The sequence below is a fragment of the Pseudoliparis swirei genome, chromosome 12 (assembly GCF_029220125.1).
Source record: "Pseudoliparis swirei isolate HS2019 ecotype Mariana Trench chromosome 12, NWPU_hadal_v1, whole genome shotgun sequence".
Lineage (NCBI taxonomy): Eukaryota > Metazoa > Chordata > Actinopteri > Perciformes > Liparidae > Pseudoliparis > Pseudoliparis swirei.
In genome coordinates, this window is record NC_079399.1 from 4,406,885 (window position 1) to 4,413,997 (window position 7,113).

Here is a 7,113-nt window from a genome sequence, read left to right on the forward strand (position 1 = left end):
GAGGAGCTTCACAGCCTGCGAAGAATCAGTTGTATAATGTCTATTTTCGGGTTATGGAGGAGTTTTGGGTTATGTCTTGGCAAAATGATGATGTAATGAGTGTTATCTCTGCTTTAGCTTGGAGGCAAATGTATTTATTAGAGAAAGAACACATGAGAGGTCAAAGAGCAGCCGTTCCCTCTTCAGGTCACGTTCGACTCCGGGTCAATGCAGACGTGCCAGTTCTTAAAAGTTAATTGTACCATTTCTTTGGTCAGATGCGAATGTCGCATTCAGCGCCCAGTTGAACATGACGTAGCTCCACCCTCTCGTCTCACTCTGGTTGCACGAAGCCAAGATGGCGACGGACAAAAAAACCAAGATGGCCACGACGGGAACGGTGACTTTGACCCACTTTCTTATAAACAGCCCCGTGGAACAGATCATCGTTAAATAATATGACGAATAACTTGTGTATAAACTGATATTACAAGTATTAGTATGACAGCTGATAAAATGCCACATATGTCGGGCCGTTGCAGAGGAACCAAATGACCTATAATACAAGAATTATACGTTAAAAGTTGCATCATAACTTCCTGTTTTGAACCTCAAATCCAAAGCTATCTTCACGTCAGGTAAAGAAAAGCAGCAAATCAACAAATTGGAGAGACAAGATCAAGGAAATGGCCAAATGAAGCTGTTTTTATTTATTTTTAAACGAATAATTGACTCATTGTTACGGCCCCGTCACGTTGCATGAGGTCGGCTGTGGACCGGCGTCTCCTCGGCACACGAGGGCAAGCGACACCTGTACACGACCCGCGGTCCAGGCCTCCTCACAGCTTTAGAGGTGCTGTGCTTTGTGTTATTACCCCCCTATTAATAGAGTGTTGGCGTTAGGGGCGATTATGAGCTTACCTTGGGGGGGGACCCGGCTCAGAGGGCCTACGGCCACCACTTTTAATGTTTTCGTCTCCACGCATTCTGAACTTGGAAAAAGTCCGCCATCTGTTCCACGCTCTTACCTGGCCTACATTATTAACCTGAGCACACTCACGCCCCGGCACTCGGCTGCAAGCAAACAACAACAACAACAACAACACAAGGGGAAGTGCAAATAATAAATGTCATCGTCGTAAATGAGGAGTAGTGCTGCAATAAAAAAAGGTAAAGAAACATTCCACATGAGAGCTGACAGGTCCATGAGGGGCTCTGCACTCAACAGACACTGAGCCACCGGCAGGATGGAGGTGCACTGGTCTACACCAACACCTCCACCCACCACTACTCCATCCTCGGTTTGAGAAAACAATGACATGCATTTCACAGCACCGGGCCTCCACAATGCATGTGTGTGTGCGCTTGTGTGTGTGTGTGTGTGTGTGTGTGTGTGTGTGTGTGTGTGTGTGTGTGTGTGTGTGTGTGTGTGTGTGTGTGTGTGTGTGTGTGTGTGTGTGAGTGTGTGTATATGTGTGTGTATGTGCAACATGCACACATCGGTGCGTTGCCCACCCGGTTCAATATACCCAAGGACAGCGGTCGACGCACGGGAGCGATCTGACAGCCGTGATCGCACCGTGCACGACAAAAAAAATGACAGATTTATTCCTGCACGGATGCACCGTAAGCACCCCCCCCCCACCCCTCTCTCTCCTCCTCCTACCCCCGGAATGACACTGCTATTTAAGCGTGAGAGGCATGAAAGCACCGCAGACGCACACTAAACCCTTGGAGAAGCATTGCTCCTTTACAGTAGAAGGCTTTTTCTATTTGGTGTGGTGCCCCCCTGCAAGAAGCAGCAGCAGCAGCAGCAGCAGCAGCCACACATCCATCCACATCGCAATCGTGAAAATCAGACATAAAAAAGCCCCGCACCTACCTGCTTGTCTCGGGTTGAGGGGGCGGGGGGGGGGGTCGAAGAGCTCACATGTCCCGCTGCTTTATTTTTGGTCCGCTATTGTGGATATTATTATGATAGCGGGCACCGTTATGTGTCCGCCAGCGCCATGTTATCATCACGGAGAGGGCTGTGCGCTCCCTGTGTGCGCTACATCCGGGCTCGTTGCCGGGGAGCGAATGAGCGCAGTCGGTTTGGCCGGCGGAGAGGGCGGAGAGCGGCGCGCGGATGTAGAGCACCTGTGTGCAGCGGCAGCGGGAGCGGCGCGAGGACAACTGTCCGTCACGCAGACGCACTGGAACGTCACGTTGCCTTCGACTGGAGACACACGCGCGCGCGCGTGCGCGCCCGCCCACGTTTGCTATAAACACGTTTTCATGAGGGAACTCCCACCTGAAACGGTTTTTATTTTATTTATTTTTATTTATGCACTCTCCATCACAAGATTAGGTTTTTTATTTTAAATGTATTAATTTTTTTTTTTATTTTATTTTATTTTATTTATTTTATTTATTTATTTCATTTATTTCATTTATTTTATTTATTTTATTTATTTTATTTATTTTATTTATTTTATTTATTTTATTTTATCTATGCACTGTCCATCATAGGATTCGGTTTTTTATTTATTTATTTAATATATTTTATCTATGCATGGTCCATCACAGGATTTCTTTGTAGAGGTTTTTTTTATTTATTTTTAAATACCTAAATATAGTCCTGTAGTTGCATTACCTGCACATGAACAGATTTGCAAGTCAGCAGAAAAATCAAGACATAAAAGCCAGGGGTGGTCACATGGTTGGTAAATGCTTGGATAAGTAAGTAAATGGTTACAAATTATAACTTTAGACTCTTATTATAGTTTTGTCTAACAATATGAGCCTATAGCCGACATCCAATGAGTTAGTGAGCAAGTAGAGAAAACACCTCGAGTATATTAATTAATGTTTAAAAAAAGATTATTCTTGGGTCCATATTTCTGTACGACAAAACCAAATATAGGTCTACAGCCGACATTAAGTCACTTTCACCTGAACAGCAGCTATGCAAGCAGAGAAGTCAACACTTAGCTTTAAAAAACAATGGTGGTTGGTAAATAGTTAGCAAATAGTTATGAAGTGTCCGATTGGCTTTAGGATAATTGGATTAAAACACACCGATTTAAGAATGTGCAATGATGTCATAGAGATGGTCCTCAAGAAGGGGTCTGTTATGAGGTGATGTTGATAGTTGACGCTTCACTACATCTCGTTGTTTCATTGGCCTCCTTCTGAGGCCTCTGACGTGTCACGGCCCTCATTGAGCTCCCCTCTCTTCACAGACTGGAGTGACGTGAATGGCCCCCTGCTGTGACAGGAAAGACCTAATGTCAGACTGCCTGGTTAACGGAGGCAGAGAACGAGAGAGGAGGCAGAGCGCCGAGTGTCCACGAGGCGAGGTCTAGCTCTCTGTGTTGTTGTTGTTGTTGTTGTTGATGAACATAAATATCAATGAGGGGTGTAATCTTCCCTAATCTCACTAGTTGACCCTTCCATCTCCCGAATTTTTTTTTTTTTTAAACCTAATCCTGTGATGGACAGTGCATACATAAAATAAACTAAATGTTCTTCAATAAATAAAATTGTATAAAATGAGGAAAATACATTTATAAAATGTATAACATTTATAAAATACATTTTAGCAAGGAGAGTGCATATATTGTGAGTTTATATTTTAAGAAACAAAGTCGTCACTCAAAGTGATATAGAAGCAGGGGAATGAGCCATATTTGGATGATAAAGATGGATTAAGAGTATTTTTTATGCTCCAAAGATTTATTTGAGGGTGTAAAATCCTTATGCTGTGTTTCGGCCTGGTTATGCGATGCACTATCACTAGTTATGATGTCTGTGAAGGAGTCGTATTACAAACTGGCCACATGACTGCTATGCCCCCCACTGTGAGACTTTGACACCGCCATCTCGTGGTGGGTTGTGGGAGCGCGCTGTGAGCGTCCCAACTGTGAGTTGCATTGGTGGCAGCTGGTTGTGTGTGAAACATGAGCCATGACGTCATCCCCTTGAGTAAATAATGTACTCCTTTGTGAATCTCACAGTGGTCCGCACATGATGATTTAAACACACACACACACACACGCAAACAAACACACACAAGGATAAACATGTAAACATAAACTCAGGTCTGCAAAAACACGCTGCTGTCCCCATAGCAAATGAAGCAAAATAGTTTTCTTTGATGCCATCTGCCTCACTCTCACACACTCGTTGTTTTCACTCTTTGAAATAACACGGGAGCCTTCTGAAGACACGCAGCGGCAGGAAATTATAGAAAGAAAAAACCCACAAATTTGACCTTTTTTTATCACCTAAAGTAGGAATTATATCATAGAAGTATCACTTTTATTCTCCGATCCACCTGTCGGTGCACTTTCGGTATAGGAAATAAAGAAGAGAGGCAAAAGGGGGAGGTGAACAGGACGCATGTTTTTACGAGTGTTGGAACAAGGCCCGGAGATGATCAGAGGCGAATGTCGCTTTGGAAAAACTCTTCTCCTCCCATGAAGGCTCTCTTCTGCCCAACAGCAGCGCCTCCTTTCCCCCCGGCTCCTCCTATTGGTTTAAAAACTACAAAAGGGGAGATCTCCTGCAAGTGACACATACTCCTTCTCCCATCAGACAACACATGTCATGACCACATGGTCACCATCCACTCAAATGAAGCACTGTACCGTGTCCTCCCCTCTGATTTGAGTCTCTCTACACGAGCTATATTTGTCATTTTTAAAATGTTTTTGTCACATTATTCAAGAGGAACAGATTGAGTTGAGTCCATACAAGGGTTGAGGAAACAAGTGTTGCCAGTTCCAGCTCTTGTCAGGCCAACCAGGAGACTAATCGTGGACCAAATGTTCTGGATTGTTTCTTGGCAAGATATGACAATATGCGAAAAAATCGACTCCCTTCAGCCCTCAAACGAAGCTGAATTCTGCGGGTTGCCTGAGGCCTCGATTCTCCCAACGGCAGGTTGGAGCACGGTGGAAGAGAAGTGCCCTTCAACCATGAGGCCTGAGCTTGAGGTCGCGATGACAAAGTGTCCCTGAGACGCTGTTGCATCACCATATGGCAAAAGAGAGTCACGGGAGGTTCATGATGCTCCAGGAAGTAACTCACCGGGCAATGTGCATGCATGGATAGATATTGGTGGAAATCGGTACATTACATTAGATTACATATCATTTAGCAGACGCTTTTATCCAAAGCGACTTACAATCAGTGCATTTCAACCTAGAGTACAAACTAAGAACAACAAGAATACAGAAAGTAACATTTCCTCAACATAGTCGAGCTACAAAAGTACCATAATAAGAGCTATTTAAGTGCCACTGAAGTGCTAATCTGTGTTTTAATCCAGATATAGTCGGAAAAGATGTGTTTTTAGTTTCCGGGTGAAGCTGTAGAGTCTTTCTGCTGTCCTGATGTCAGTGGGGAGCTCGTTCCACCAATCAGGAGCCAGGACAGCAAACAGTCTGGATTTCGAGTGATTAGCTCGAAGTGCAGGAGTCACAAGTCGGTTGGCAGAGAGACATAATTGAGATTTTTTGCTAATTAGTTGTCATTAAATTAATTGAGCATCTGAATTTGTATTTAGATATTTACATGTTGTGTTTTTTTCAAGTAAATATTACTAATATTAGACTATTTTAGACTGAAGTTCCCTTGTTTAAAGGAACCCGGTGAGATTTAGTGACGCCTAGTGGTGAGTTTGCAGAATGCAAGCAACACTATACTCTCCAGTCTGAGAACGACGGGTGCCTTGTGGTAGCAATATAGATATGTTTTGGATTTTACACGATATAAAGTCCTTAATATCTCACCGCAAAATATAAATGAGTAAATAAAATTCCTGAGGGAAGTTTATAAATGATAATAAATGATGAAGAACATCAGATAGAACCACTCACTCCTCTTGTCCTCTGTCCTTGGAGCATAAAGGGCTCAACGCTTACCTCTGTTGTGGCGCGACAGCGTTTCATGCACTTCCTGGTTCAGGGGGTCTCCCGACCCGGGTCGACTTTAGGGGCCCAATCATCTCGGAAGAAGATCTAGAGAGAAGGGGGCGTGGCCTGTGATGCGCTGTGGACCAGAGACACTCGGGTTGTTCTGCTCAGCCGACTATGATGCATATCATTTAATCAATATACTGACAACTAATTACTGTCGCTCCATTTCCTTTAACTGTTTGCTGTAATACACAACGGGCCCCGTTGTTAGCGGGCAAACGAGAAACGTTTGTCTTCTCATGATTTCATTTTGGAGACACTCGAGAATCAATCGGGGAAAATAAAATAATAAAAGAAACCAGACAATTGTCTTTGTAAAGGCTTATGGGAGATGATGAGACATTAGGATCTAATCAGCGCAGATGCTCCGTTCAACAGATTTGAGTGCAGTCCCACAAACACACAAAAAACACAAGCTCACACACACACATACACACACACACAGCCAGAGGCTACAACTTCCCAAATTGTCCGGCGTGGCCGCACCCTTCACTAATGTGATTGCACTGTGGGCTCCTGAGGTCAGGCTGCAGGGTGCTCTCATACGCTCATGAAGAATTAATGAGTTTGAGTGTGTGTGTGTGTGTGTGTGTGTGAGTGTGTGTGCTTGTTTTAACCAGCTTGTGGGGACATGGTTACACAGTTACATTGTGGGAACTTGTCTTTTTGGGGGGGATACTATGGTCTTGGTATGAGGACTTGGTTTAGGGGTATGTATGGATACATTTAGGAGGTTTAGGGTAATAGTTAGGGTCAAGATTAGGATCAGGGTAGAAGTTTTATACATAACCTCTATAGGAACCATGTAGCACCTAAGATGCAACTTATGTGAAATTAAGGAGTTAAGCTTGGCAGCAAGAGTTACAGTGAATTATCTACACATTATATGTATAAAAGATGCTTTTTGTAGAGTTTAGAATTAAAGACCCAGTTGGATAAATGTCGTGACGCTAATAGATCAAACAAATAAGTCCAATATGTGATGTAATAATAAAATGCTCATTATTTTACCACATAGCTAAACTTTAAATACACATAAATGCTTTATTCTCTCTGTGGATGCCACTGTATTTATTGTGTGCACAATATTTCCTATTAAATGTTATTAAATGGCTACTTACTGAGAATTTAACACATTTTTTGCCGCGGGAACAAATGTGAAACGACAAGG

The 7,113-nt window shown here is 43.3% G+C and overlaps 1 protein-coding gene across 1 annotated transcript in view; it reads right to left on the bottom strand.

The window, feature by feature from the left end:
- Positions 1–2,014, bottom strand: part of pak5 (p21 protein (Cdc42/Rac)-activated kinase 5) — a 67,540-nt gene extending 65,526 nt beyond the window's left edge. Inside the window, exon 1 of the mRNA XM_056428274.1 lies at positions 1,862–2,014. The gene's annotated coding sequence lies outside the window, so the exon portion shown is untranslated. The remainder of the gene's footprint in view (positions 1–1,861) is intronic.
- Between the last annotated feature and the right edge of the window lie 5,099 nt (positions 2,015–7,113).